At 53.8% G+C, this 13452-nt stretch overlaps 2 long non-coding RNA genes across 2 annotated transcripts; one reads left to right on the top strand and one right to left on the bottom strand.

The window, feature by feature from the left end:
- Positions 1 to 854: 854 nt before the first annotated feature.
- On the top strand, positions 855 to 2255 carry LOC138916088 (uncharacterized). The gene is made up of 2 exons (XR_011422770.1): positions 855 to 960; positions 1206 to 2255. It is a non-coding gene; the product is annotated as an uncharacterized lncRNA (long non-coding RNA).
- A 1537-nt stretch (positions 2256 to 3792) lies between these two features.
- On the bottom strand, positions 3793 to 9053 carry LOC138916345 (uncharacterized). Its single transcript, XR_011423546.1, has 3 exons — positions 8916 to 9053; positions 5013 to 5138; positions 3793 to 4471 (listed from the first exon to the last, which is right to left on the bottom strand). It is a non-coding gene; the product is annotated as an uncharacterized lncRNA (long non-coding RNA).
- Between the last annotated feature and the right edge of the window lie 4399 nt (positions 9054 to 13452).

The raw sequence follows: 13452 nt of genomic DNA, 5'->3' as shown, positions 1-13452 counted from the left end.
AAGGCATGCTCACATTTATGTTGTGGGGGTTGGGGGTTGACCCAGTGCTTATACGTCCATGGTCTCATTTATTCTCATAACAGAGAGGGAAACAGAGGCTCAGAGAGGTTAAGGAACTTGCCTGAGGCCACACAGCACCAACTCCAGATTTGAACTCAGGTCTTTCTGACTCCAGAGTCCACCCACCCTCATCCCACCTTGTGATGGGCTGCGGATTCTCCCTTATTGCTCATGTGTCCACGCTTTGTCTCCCCAGCTCAAGGTGAATCCAGGAGGGTCGGCGGGAGGATGGCTTCCTCCTTTTCTGAAGCCTCCAGCACCCCACAGTCCCTGACACACTGAGGTGCTCGGGCACAACTCCCAGGTGAACTAAGGGTCTGATGGAGAGTCACTCTGGGCGCAGTACCAGCCCTCTGCAGCAAACCGGGCTCGCTCCCACCCTGCACCCAGCAGGCTCCTGCCTGTCCCTTCTCCTCCCACGGCCCCTGGTCAGGGAGAACCAGCAGATCCCTCCCTTCCCAGGCTGCCTAGTACCCCTCCCGCCTCCAGGGCTCTGCACCGAGGACCACGTGGCATCTCCGGCCTCCCTCGCCCCGCCCCCCCCCCCCCCCCCCCCCCCCCCCGCCAGCCTCTCACTCCCGTCTCTTCCCTACTTTCCCCCTCCAAAGTGTGTTGTGTGTGTCTCTCTCTCCTTGATCGCCTGATCCCCTCCACCTCTGTGTTGTCATCAGGCTGCTGTCATTCCTCCAACAGCCACTCAGCCAGCCTAGGCTTCCCCGGGGCCACCCACGCTCAAGGGCCCTGTCATCCGTCATGGCTTTGCTGGGTCACTTCCCACTTCCTCTGCGCAAACACAGACCCAGGGGAGGTGCTTCCAGTGAATTGGAAGGGGACCCTGGGGTGGTCCAGTCCAGCCTCTCTGGCTGTCAGCTGACCTCTGCCGCAGCACTTCTGTCAGTGGTAGGCTCCCGGCCTCCCACAGACCCGTGTTCCTGTGTGGACAGCAGGGGTGGGGGGGCTCTCCCGGGAGGGCTGGATGAGACGGCGCTCTGTGTCCAGCTCTCAGATGAACGCCGCTTTCCCCTCCTTGTACTCAGTTGAAACCAGCCTCCTGGAAACTTCCTTTGTTCTTGGATCTGGGGGGGAGCCCTGTCCCCATGATTGCCAGCTAGCCGGTGAAACTCTCTTGCCCTTTCTTCTCTCAGGACGAATCCTGCCCCTGGGGAACGTGAGTCTTCAGACCTTCCTGTCCTCCTCCCCTGACGCCCTCCAGTTTCCCGACATTGCGCTTCAAACGTGTCACCCAGAACAGTGCCCACGGCTGCCCACAAAGGACTGGAGACGGCTCCATCCCGATGGGGACCAGGGACGCGGCGGCTTCCTCATGTCCCATGGAATCCAAGCGCAGCCAACGCCTCCGCGTCTTTCCTCCTCCGCCCCCAGTTCTGGAGCGCCTGGGCATCAGATCGAGGATTCCGTATTTAATCCTATTCAGTTCCCTCTGTGTCTTTCAACCTCTTGTTCTACCTAGGCTGTCACCATTTTTGAATCCAGATAAGTTAGATTACACCCTAGTTTTGTTTTGTCTGAAAATCTGGTCATCTGCTTTCGTGGTCTTCACTTCAGTCCTTGATGAAAATGTTGCACACGACTTGGGCCAGGCCAGAGGCCGTGGCGCCTCTCCGGAGACTGACCTCCAGATGGGCATTGCTCACTCATCGAGAGACTTTTGTCTTGTTTCTAGTAACTCTTTCTAGCTGCTACAACCTAATTGTACTATTTCCTAGGCTACTTTTTCCATGTCTTCCATGAGGTTATCACAGAAAGTCAGATGTTTTGATGGAATCAAGGTGTTCCATATCCACAGCATTTCTATGGCCTGACAACCCAACCCAAGAAGAAAGGACTCCCTTTGGCCTGCGTTGCTAATAGTAAGCTTTTAATTTTTTTATGCTTGAAAAAAGGATAGAAAGTATTCATTTTATTAAAATTCCAAAATACAGATAGATGAAAAGGAATTTTAAAGCACTCTAAGTCCCCCCCTGCATAAACGAGCACTTTAAACATTTTGGTATATATTTCTACAAGTTTCTAAAAACATCTAATAAATAAACAAAAACATCTAAAAGCGCATATGCCAAAAACCTCATAACAATGCAACCAGATCTAAATACTCTTTTGTCATCTGCTTTTTTCACTCACTAATATTTCGTGAATATCTTCACATATGAATAAAAGTACCACGACATAAACTATTTTTATGGGCTGTGTAGTATTCCATTATAAGGACATAGACTATTCAACAGATCCCACATAACTGGATTCAGTTTTTTTGCCTTTATAAACATTGTTGTATTTACCCGTTATGAACACATCCGACAGCTTCCCTGAAATTACTTCCAATGTTAGAGTCTGTCTTTTCTGAGTAGCCCTGGATCCCCAGACTTCTTTATCTCTACTTCTCTGGTAAACATATTTTCCATTACAATCATTATATACTGTCATCTCCCTGCTTGTAGTTGCTAAGCTCCTTTAGGGAACCGTCCACCCCAATTCAAGATTTCACCCCTAATGCCTAACACAGTCGCTTGCACCGAGAGATACTCCGTAAGCGTTTGTTGACGAAGGGCATGAATAAAGGAATTTGTTTAATGATTCAGTCCAGAGTTGCCCTGGTGATTACTGTCATCCTCACTGGGTTCCCGTTTCTCAAGTCTGGTTTCTGCCCCACAGGGGCCTGGTTTGCCCATCTTCCTGTCCCTCTCCCGATCTCAGGGATGAGAGAAAATGCGCCGCTCCCCCATCTCGGACTTCACTTCCCTCTTAACCTCAGCCTGCCCTGCTTTCTTTCTGAGTCTTATGGAGAAGCAAGTACAACTTGGAGCAGGTCTGCATGGCCTTGCGAGGCCATTTGGAGAAGTGGCGAGGGTGTGGCCACCTTGAGTTGCTCCCTTGCGGGACATTCGCAACAGCCCCTGCTCCTCAGGGCTTTGGTGAAATTGACAGTCTTTCGGGGGCAGACCAGTACACAGTAGGCGCTCAACAAAGGCAGCTCTCCTTCTCTTTCCTCTTCTGTCTGTTGAGACAATTCCGTCTTCTCACCTAAGGGCTGGGTCTCTCCCTTGGCATTCACTTTTGGTGGAATGCCTCCCTTCTTTCCTTCCTTCCTCCTCCTCTCCCTCTCTTCTTTCCTTCCTTTCTCCGTCTTCTCACCTCATCTTTTTTGAAATATGACCTCAGCTCCCTAGAAGGTTCCCCTTGCTTGATTTAGTACCCCCACCCATCAGCGTTCCTTCTCATAGAGATCTTTTGTGATCGGATTATCTGAACTGTGGATCTCGCCGCCCCCCCCCCCCAGTTAATAATTTTCCTCGATTGACCCATTTTCACTCTTATAACCTATAGCATTTTTTGGCCAGAATTCCCTTAACTTTTTGAACAAACATCCACTGAAGTCTAGGATACCCATCTGACAATTCCCAATGTCTCTTTCCCTGGCTATGATAAAGGGGATCACCCTGTGTGAAAAGGGACCCCACAATGTAGTTCCTTTTCTGGTGTTCAAACATCAGAGTCTTCACCAGAATAAAGACCACCTCATCCCCACCACCAATGTGATCCCTAAACTCAGTCCAAGACGAACGGATGATGCTCTGCCTGCCTCTGTAAGGGGGTGACTTTCCAAGCAACAGCTAAGAAAGACAACGCAATCCGACAGAACACGATCCACTGAGCATGCACTCTGTGACTGTGACCCAGGGACCAGGGAGACAAAAGATGGAGGAGACTTGATTTCCTGTTCAAAGAGCTTAGAATTTAATGACTAAGAGTTTAGGATTTAGAATCAGAGAGTTTACGACCTAAAGTGAAGAACATAACGTTGAACAAGGTAAAATTCAAGATAGTTTTTTTTTTTTAAAGAATTTTGAAATTGTGTTGCCTGCCTGTTTCTTCATCAGGGTAAGTAATTTCCAGTTAGCCCATCCATTGAACAAATATGTATCAAGAAAGAAAAACATGGGCCCAGAGCCTACCATGCGCACAGCTGATGGTATGATGAGTGGGTTCTTGGAAGACTGAGTTCTGCCCTTGAGACAGCATAAAATGGAGGGACACCAAGGTCAGAGGGCAAATGCCCAGTCCTTGCCAGTGGGAGTCATCTTGATTTCCACTTGAGGGGCTAAGGGTTAGGTCATCGAGAGTGGAAATCTCTGGAAAAACCCGGTTACCCCTGTTGCAATATTCTAGGAAAACGGCCCATCTATTGAATAAGAGTGAATCAGCCAGGGGAAGCTTTGGGGCAGTCAGTGCTGTCCCATGGCCCCTTGCTCCACCCTTTGGTTCCCCAGTGATGCTCCAGCCGCCCTCTGGGGGCCATGGGGAGGAGAGAGTGACGCTCTGATCCGGAATTTCAACCAGACATATGCAAATGGGCAGTGGGCTCTTCGGAGGAAGTTATGAGAGAAGAGGGCTGTGGGCAGAAAGCAGAAGTGAGAATGTGAGATTTCCCAGTCCTCCCTCCCTCCTGCCCGCTCCCTCCGCCTCACCCCGAGCTGAGTGGCCTCTGCGCCTTCCCTCTCAGAAAGGAGGCCTGTGACTTTTCCCCAGTTACCCAATGCTGAGAATTGTCGGTCTTTAAAGGAAACCAGACTTGTAAGGCTTCCTTCGGTTCCAGAATTGAGAGATAGAGTTGGGGTGCTCAGTGGAGCAGGTGACCAGGTTAAAGAAGGAGGAAACAGATAATCTGGCCACAGCTGAGGCAGAACCCAGAGCCCTCCCTCGGGGGGGTTACCATCCCGTGCAACAGACGAGAACCCGGCACAGGGAGAGGGGTCAGGACCTGAACTCGTCTGCCAAGTTCCCAAGCTTCTGGCCCTAGTGCCACCACCCCCCTGGACTGTAAGCCCCCCAAGGTTGGACAGACACTATTCTTTCAGGAAACTAGGACCCCATGTCCTGTATTTCAGCTCTGACCTCCAACACAGACATACGTCGGGAAAACACTGCCTTACCTGCTGAATTTTGATGGAGCAATTCGGTATTCCCAGTAACTTCCACTTTTAATTAACCGTCAATTGATTATCCTTCCACTTCCCCGTGAGCGTGAAGGCTCCCGCCTCTGTCAGGAAGTACACCACCTATTGACAAGTGAGTCAAAGCTTCTCCAAGCAGCTGTCACTTATTCATGAAGCAGGGTGTTGGGTCTCTGGGTTTCCCTCACCTGTCCCAGCTAGGCCTGAAAGATGGAAGTAGAGGGCCCTGGGGAGAAAGTGGTTTCCTGACCCTTCCTGGGCCCTTATCTGAACCACTTTTTCTTCTCTCACTCACTTGCACACGTGCACATTCTCACTCGCTCACTTGCTTGCTCACTTGCTCACTCACCAGCTTTCCTTCTCAGGTTTGGTGGCTTTTTTCCTGACCTTTTATCTATACCCTACAGTGTTAACGCTGGCCAATCCCAGGTGTAAACAAAACTATATGACATCAATTACAGGATGGGTAGTCAGTTGTAGACTGGATTTCTTTTCCTGTGGAGTGAGCTGAGAGGAGTTAGGGATGGGCATAAGTTTCATTTTTTATTCATATATAACTCATTTTTTATTTATTTTAATTGAGGATAAGTAGACATTTAGCACACACATGTTTTATAACTCAGTGTGATAATTTGAAAGAAAAGGAAAGGAAGCTGAGGGTGTAAATATCTGGAAAAGAAGTCTGGGGTCAAGAGAGGACCATCTGGTGGACCCTCCCCGCTGAGGCACCAGGGGACAGGGACATTCTGTGGACCAGCTGGGCCTGGGCGCTGGCCTCGCCACATTCAGCAAGCCGCTTAATCTCTCTAAACCTCAGATTCTTCATGTGAACGCCGGCAGACCTGCTGTGGGGCTTCTCCCTCCCTCCTCCTAGCATGGGGGGATGGAGAGCCCCTGGGGCTGGTTAGAAACGCAGCATCTCAGGCCCCACCTGAGGCCTCATGACTCAGGGTCTGCATCTTAGCAAGAGGCAGGTGGTTCGCGCTGACATTAAAGTTTGGGAAGCGCTGGGCTAAATGACATAACTTACTTAAAACACCTAGCGGAGAGTGGGCAGGCATAAATGTCACCTTCCCTCCCCTTTCCTTCCCTGAGAGTTCTCAGACACTCTCTTTGGGAAACCTTTTGCCCTGGAGAGAGGAGTTTGGGTTAGATAATGGGAGGGACTTGCATTCTGATGGTGGTGCATGTATTTTATCTCCTTACAACCATGATGAGGCACGGGCTGCAAATATTCTTATCCTCATTCACAGAGGGAAGATGTGGCCCCGAGGAGTACAGCAATTGGCCCTAAGGTCACAGAGTAAACCCAGAGGGACCAGGGCCACATGTGCAGGTGCCCTTGGCTTTATCCACCAAGCAGAGGCCACCCGTGGAAGCAGTCACTCCATCTGGAGAGGAAAGGGCCCAGGCTGCAGCTGGAACTTATGAACGTCAGAAGGGTTGCCGGACAGGATGCAAAAAGACCCCAAGGAGCTGGAGTTTGGTGTCCTAAATGTGACACCAAATGTGACAGTTTCATTTGGTGGCTATTTTGGAGGCACCCGTCCTGTGCTGGGCACTGGGGATTCAACATCGAACCATATGGACCCATGGGTGAGGGGTACAGTCAAGAAGGGCAGGGAAATGGGACATGTGGGCTCAAAGGCTGTGCCTGGACAAGCACAGGGTGCTGAAAAGACCATCCCAGACAGAGAGTTGGGAGCAGAGAGAGCCCCAGTGGCCACAGGCTCTGGCCACTCTGTCAGTGATCTGGCACCAGAGAATGGTCCCAGCCTAGCGAAGGACCTAGGTTTCTCCAAAACGGGGAGGGAGCGGGGCGCGGCCTGGGAGGAAGGTGGGGCGTCAGGAGCGAGGGAGCCCTGCCCCAGCGTGCCCTCTGTCCCGGGCGCGCACCCTGCCGGGAAGCCCTGGGGCCGCAGCTGCTCGGCCGGCCCGGCCCAGAATAGCCTCCTTCCGGGCAGGGCTGCCCAGGCCCGTAGCGCCAGCGCCCGAAATAGGGCTCGGCCCGGAGGCAGGTGGCCGGCGCAGCGGGGTCGCCTAGTTCGGGGACGCACCGGGCAGCGGGGCCCCAGGCGCACGGCCGGGGACCCGGGCGCAGGGGCCGGGGGCGGGGCGCCGGCGGGGATCCTGGCTCGGGGACCCGGGAGCAGGCGGACGCAGGGTGGGGGGCCGGGATCCTGGGCGCGGGGCCAGCCCCGAGGCGGCGGGCGGGGCGCTGACCTCAGAGCGGGCGAGGAAGCCCGTCGGGGGCCGGCCGCGCTGATGGAAGGAGTGAGGAATTCGCAGCTGGCGGCGTAGCCCAGCGGGCGCGTGTGTGTTCCCTTCCCCTTTCAACATTGCCGGGAGAGGACGGTTGCCATGGGCGCGGACCGGACCGGGGGACCAAGGCGCGCCCCGTCCGCGGCCCGGGCCCCGCGCGGCGCGCGCCCGAGCCCAGCGGAGGCATCGGGAGCATCCCGCGCGGGGGCGGGGCGGCCTCCGGGGACACCCCGCCGCTGCCCTCACCGCGCCCCCGCCACGCCTGTTGCAATGCGGGTGACGCTGTGAGGTGCGGTCGGAGGCCAGGTGGTCCGGGGAGGCTGTGCGCCTGCCTCAGCACAGGCTCCCCGCGGTGAGCTCAGCGGACACTGAAGCTGAGCCGGAGTTTAAAAGGTGCCTGAGCTGACCTCACATTCTGCCCGTGCAGCCACCACCTGTCAGGGACCCTCCACACACCGCTAACCTCCTTAACCCCTCCCAGCCTCAGTTTCCTCATTTATTAACCAGGGATTAGTCATATCTACAGTCCAGGGTTGTTATGATTAAAATAGAATAATTATGTAATGCACTCTGCCATCTTTAAATGGGGTCCTCTTTTCCTTCTCCCCACCTCCTTCCTCCTTAATCAGGTTTGGGGTCTTTAGGCCTTCCCATGCCACTGTCCTGTCCCCCAGGCCTGAAGCTGCTGGTGCATCAACACCCTTGCCAGGGCCCTCCCCTCCCCTCCCCTCCTTTCCCCTCACTTCCCTTCTCCTCCCCTCCCCTCCCCTGTCCTCCCCTCCCCTCCCCTGTCCTCCCCCACTCCACTGTCCTCCTTTCCCCTCTCCTCCTCTCCATTCCCCTTCCCTCCCCTTCCCTCCCCTCAGGGTAACCTTGGAAGCAGACTCATACAAGAGGATGGTCCAACTTGTTGTCAGAACCTGCAGGAATCCCAGGCTGAGGTCCAAGAATACTAACGGAGGGCCCAGCCTGGCTAGAGTGAGTCAGCCTCTCCTTCTGAGCCTTCCTTGCTGCTTCAGCTGCCCTTCACAGCTTGGGCCCAGTGGTTGCCAGGATGAGGGGGCCCCTGGAAATCGCTGGGGAGATCAGCATGTCCTGGGGCGGAGGTTGAGCTGACCAGTGCACAGGGCTGGGAAGGGGGCTCTTGATCCCCCCTTCGCCTCTTCTATGGGACTGGGGCTCGGGACCCGAGGAACAGTGGTACCCCACGTAAGGAAGGGCGGGCCTGGCTTACTGTAACTGCCTGGCGGAAAGCCTGATTGTCCTGTGGTTGGGCAGGCCAGCCAGAGAGGGGCCCGGGTGTAGGGAGAGCTCCCTCGGTGTGTGAGAAGTGGCGTTGCTTTCCCAGGGAGAGTTAGTAGGCCAGGTGGGGCCGCCAGGAAGGTGCTGCTTCTCCCCTACGCAGGTCAGGCCACTACTTAAATGCCAGATGATTTGCAAGAAGTAAAGTCTGTCCAGGGGCTCAGCCCCTTCCCAGGGACACCAGAGCAGCCAGGGTGACTGAACGCTCATTGTGTAGTATGCAATGTGGGTGTTCGCTCACTGAGCTCACAACACCCCTGGGAAGTGGGGACCGTTAGGATCCTCATTGTACAGATGGGGAGCAGATTAGAGACCTACCTGGGTCTCCCAGCTGTGAGGAGGCACACTGAACCCGGGTGAAAACCCAGGCTCCTAATCCCCACTCCATCTGGCCTCCTGAGTGTGGGAACCAGTATGACCCAGAACAGAAGCGCAGCGGCTGGCCCAGGCGCCTGAGCACAGCACCGCCCCCCCACCCCCACCCGGGGGCACAGCACACTGCTTGCTCGGTACTCAGCTGACTTCCTGTCCCTGGAAGAGTCGCTGCGGGTATGCTGGGGCAGGGCGGTCCCCTTCCTGTGGTTCAGGTAAAAGCATAACCCTGTGCCCTCTTAGCATCTTCCCTCTCTCCTTTCCTGGGCTCTAGAAGTCAGATTTGGGTACCCCAGAGAGCCTCTCAGGGTCAGACATTTGTCCAGTGTCCCCAGCTGCAGATGAGGGGCAGAGTGGGCAGGGGAAAGGGCTGCGGGCCCTGGTTGAGGAGGGTTTGGGGAGGACCCAGAACTTTCCCTTCAGCTATCAAAGACCACCTGGAGGCTCTCTCCATCACGCCTCCTCCGTGAGGAGGACACGGATGCAGTGATGAAAGATGCAGATGAAAGCCCCTTAACTTCATATCCCCAGCTCTCTAACCTGGTCGTCTGGATTCAACAGGAGCATCTGGGGGATGGAGGCTGCTGTGCACCCATGTCCACCTCAATGTCAGACAGCCAAGGCTTTGCAAAGATCTGGCTGTTGGGCATCCCCTGGACATTTCCCTGGGTGACATTGCCAAGGAAGTGTGGCACTGGCCAGATTTCCCATGCCCAGCCCCATGGTTCCACCTCCCTCTCTCTTGCCCACAGAAGCTCAGAATAAGCTTTCTACAGGATGCCTTTTCTTGTGTGAGGAGTCATCTGAGGTTGCTAAGACTGAGGCTCTTCACCCGAGAAATGCAAGAGACATCCCTGCAGCTAAATGAGGCAATGTCTGTGGAGGACCAGCCACGCCGCCGGCAGGCTGCAGGCCTATGCTCCCTCCCCAGAGGCGCTGCCCTTGGCCGTGCAGTCTGCTTCTCAGCCCTGCTCTTGGCTAGGCCATCTTCGGGGCTCCATCCCTGGGCGCCTTCCCAGCCTGTTCTTTTCTCAAGGTGTCTTTAACAGAGATAAAGGGGCATTCCACTTGTCCCTGTGCCCAAGAAACACATTTCTCAGGCTCTTCCTGGAAGATGCAAGGAAAGAAAAAAAAATGCTCTTAATTTAAGATCCTGCAGGACCAATCAGCAGTACTGGGTTGAATGGTGTCCTCAAAATTCACGTCCATGTGGAACCTGTGCATGAGACCTTATTTGGAAATAGGGTCTTTGCAGCTGTAATTAGTTAAGATGAGGTCATACTGGATTAGTTTGGGCCCTAATCCAATGACTTGGTGTCCTTATAAGAAGAGGGGAATTTGGATACAGTCATATGAGGAAGACTGCCATGTGGCGACGGAGGAAGAAACTGGAGCGATGCGTCTACAAGCCAAGGATTGCCAGCAACCGCCAAAAGCTGGGAAGAGGCAAGGAAAAATTCTCCCCTAGACACTTCAGAGGGCTTGTGGCCCTGCCAACCCCTTGATTGTGGATTTCTGGCCTTCAGGACTGTGAGAAAATCCATTTCTTTTGTTTTAACCCCCTAGTTTATAGTCCTTTGTTACGACAACCCCAGGAAAGTCATACAGCCACCAAATGTCAGACAGAGGCCAGTTGAAGAAAAGAAGAAGGAAACGCAGCAGGCCTGTTAAGCAAAGGCTTGGAAGAGACCAAGGAAGAGACAGGAAGGGACACTTCCTCGGCATCTTCCTCTCACCCAGGACAGGAAACTGTGGAACGAGTGGCTGAGCCTTGACAGTTGCCACTTTCCTCCAGCGGGAGTGCGTGGGGTTGCATGTCAGGTCAACAGGAGGTGTTGGAAGCTTGGTGGTCCAGGGAGAGCCTGCTAATAATCATAAACCTGTGACAGGGTCTTGTCTCAACCCCACAACAACACTCGAAGCTGATATTATGGAGATCCCCATGTATAGATTAGGAACCGAGGCAAGGCCGTTGGGTCCCCGCCCAAGGTCATTCACCAGGAAGCAGTGATCTGGGGATCACACCTAGCTTTCCTGCCCCCCTGCCAGCACTCCTCTCCTGTGGCCATACCAGGGCCTCTATGGGGTTGGCAGATGGTGGCCACGGGCAGATACACTTCAGTCCGACTGCCCGGGTTTGGATCCCAGCTCTGCTCCTGGTTAGCTGTGTGACCTTGGGCAAGTCACGTTACATCCCTGTTCTACAGTTCCCTCCACTGAAAAAATGGGGACAATTATAGGATCTAAGATGTAGATCCTATAGGATCTACATTTAAGGACCTACATTTAAGGAGCATTAAATGAGTTCATACTTTTCAAGCGCTTATACTAGTGGTTGGCATGTCGAAAACACGGCCATGAAAGCGTTTGTGACATGAATACAACACGCTCAGTGAGAGCTCTTTTCCTCCAGAGTCGGGACCAAGGAGAGGGCCATGGGATGGTGAACCTGTCTTAGTCTTACTCCATGGACCAGGGGGGGACCAGGGCCAACAGCATTCCCATGCAGTCCCTGTCTGTTTCCCACAGAACCCTCCAGAGACTAGCAAGGAGGGCTGAGACCAGGGAACAGACACCTTTTGATCCTGGTCCAGGCCAGCTTTCTCCTCCCAGAGGACAGCCCGGAGCCCTGCCATCACCTCCACACTGAATCCTGGTCATCCATCCCCTGGTTAGCTGTGTTGCTAAGGGGACCTAGACTGGAATGACTCACCATCACACATCACCCCATGGAAAGATAGTCCACAGTGCACATCCGAGCGACAGTACTGTGTGTTGCATTTACAGACAGAGCTCAGAATGCGCTGAGCAGCATGTGCGTGCAGCAACACGTCCATCCCGTGCACGTCTGGGAAGTCCTCCAGGCGTCTCTGGCTATTTCCCCATCTTACTCTCGGGGCCTGCAGCCTCTACCAGCATCTGGCCCTTTTCACTGGCTCCTCTCCAGATGTCTCTCCTACCACCCACAGAGCCCAGCCTGATGGTCCTAGGGCCTTGTATACTCTGCCAAGGCTGAGGCCCCCCCCCGTCCCCCACTCAAGACTGACCAGCTCAGTCCTCAGCCTGGTGTGGGCACAAGGTCTCTTGTGGCAGCTGGGCCCCTTGGCTGACCTTCTCAGCTCCTTCTCTTAGACCGGAGAGGCCTGGCAGCGTGCCTGCGGGAGGGCCGGCTGCTCTCCTGGGCTCCTCCCCTCCACTCTGGGGCTCTGGCTGAAGCCTGGTCAGGGTCCTTGCTGAGTTCTCAGCCAAACCCAAGAGTGATGGCCTGAGGAGTCCAATGGGGAAGCCCCAATGTGTACAGCAGTATCCCGTAGCCATTGAATGTCCCCACCCCGCACTAGGCAATGCTGGCCTGTGTCTGAATATCTTCTGGGTCGCCTGCCTGCCAGACCCCCTTGCCTACTTCCATCAGTGCCAAGGAACACTGAAAAGGACACTGAATAACTGGAGGACCACACTTGGAAACCAGCTTGCCTCCCTCCGGGCACTGGCTCCTCTCCCTCTAGCCTCCTTTTCATAGAATTCTGTAACAGAAAGGGGCATGGAGGTCATCTAATCTATCCCCCAGCTTCCAGAAAAGATATTTTAGAGCAATACTGGGGTTTTCTGAGGCTTCAACCAAAAGCTTGCACATAGGGTTGGCCTGAGGTCTCGCGGAGTTTCCTTGGGAATTCTATGTCCATTGGGAGCAGGGGCCCAGAACTTCTGAGGCTCCCACCCCTGGAGAGATGGGAGGACCCTGGAGCTCCCTGCAACCAGCCGAGATCTTCATGCATGGAACGACAGCCCTGGGACGGTCCCCTGGGGCTGAGCTGTTCTCTGATGAGAGGCAAGTGTGGACCCAGCCACCACTGGGTGACTTGGGAGTCTTCACAGTAACTGCTAAGTGGCGGTCCTGGGTGGCGGGCCTCTCACACACAGGCACGGGCAGTAGTGGAAAGGGCACTGGATTTGAAGTCAGGTGATCAGTGTTCTAATTCTGCTTCCACCCCTAATTATCCGTGTGCTTTGAGGCAAGTCTAAATCCCCTCTACACCTTAATTTGCTCATCTGGAAAATGCAACATATTTCATTTTACCTGCCTCACTTACATCCGAGCCATACAGGGAAGATGGAATGAGATAACATATTAGGATGCCTTTGGAAAAAAATAAAAGTGCAATTTATGCAAACATAATGTGCTAAAAATTAAAAATGCCTGTTTGCCTCCCAAAGTAAAAAGTTGTGAATGATTTAGATATGATTTTAATGAATTCTGAAGCCCGGTGATGACAAGACATTTCTTCTTCGGTACAGCCTCGGGTCAAGCGTTTGGTGGGCTTCCTTCCTCCGGGCACTACCCACTTTGCTGGATTTTGTGAAGAACATAAAAAAGCAGAAGATTAAGTGCCTGGTACAGAGTAGGTGTTCAATAAATAATTGTCAAAGGAGTGAGTAAGAGAGAGTTTTCTTGCTTCAAAGAGTTCACAGTCCAGCCCGGAAG

Source organism: Equus caballus, chromosome 11 (genome assembly GCF_041296265.1).
Source record: "Equus caballus isolate H_3958 breed thoroughbred chromosome 11, TB-T2T, whole genome shotgun sequence".
In the NCBI taxonomy this organism is placed as follows: domain Eukaryota; kingdom Metazoa; phylum Chordata; class Mammalia; order Perissodactyla; family Equidae; genus Equus; species Equus caballus.
Note: the sequence above shows the minus strand (reverse complement) of the source record. Positions and strands in the feature narration are given on the sequence as shown.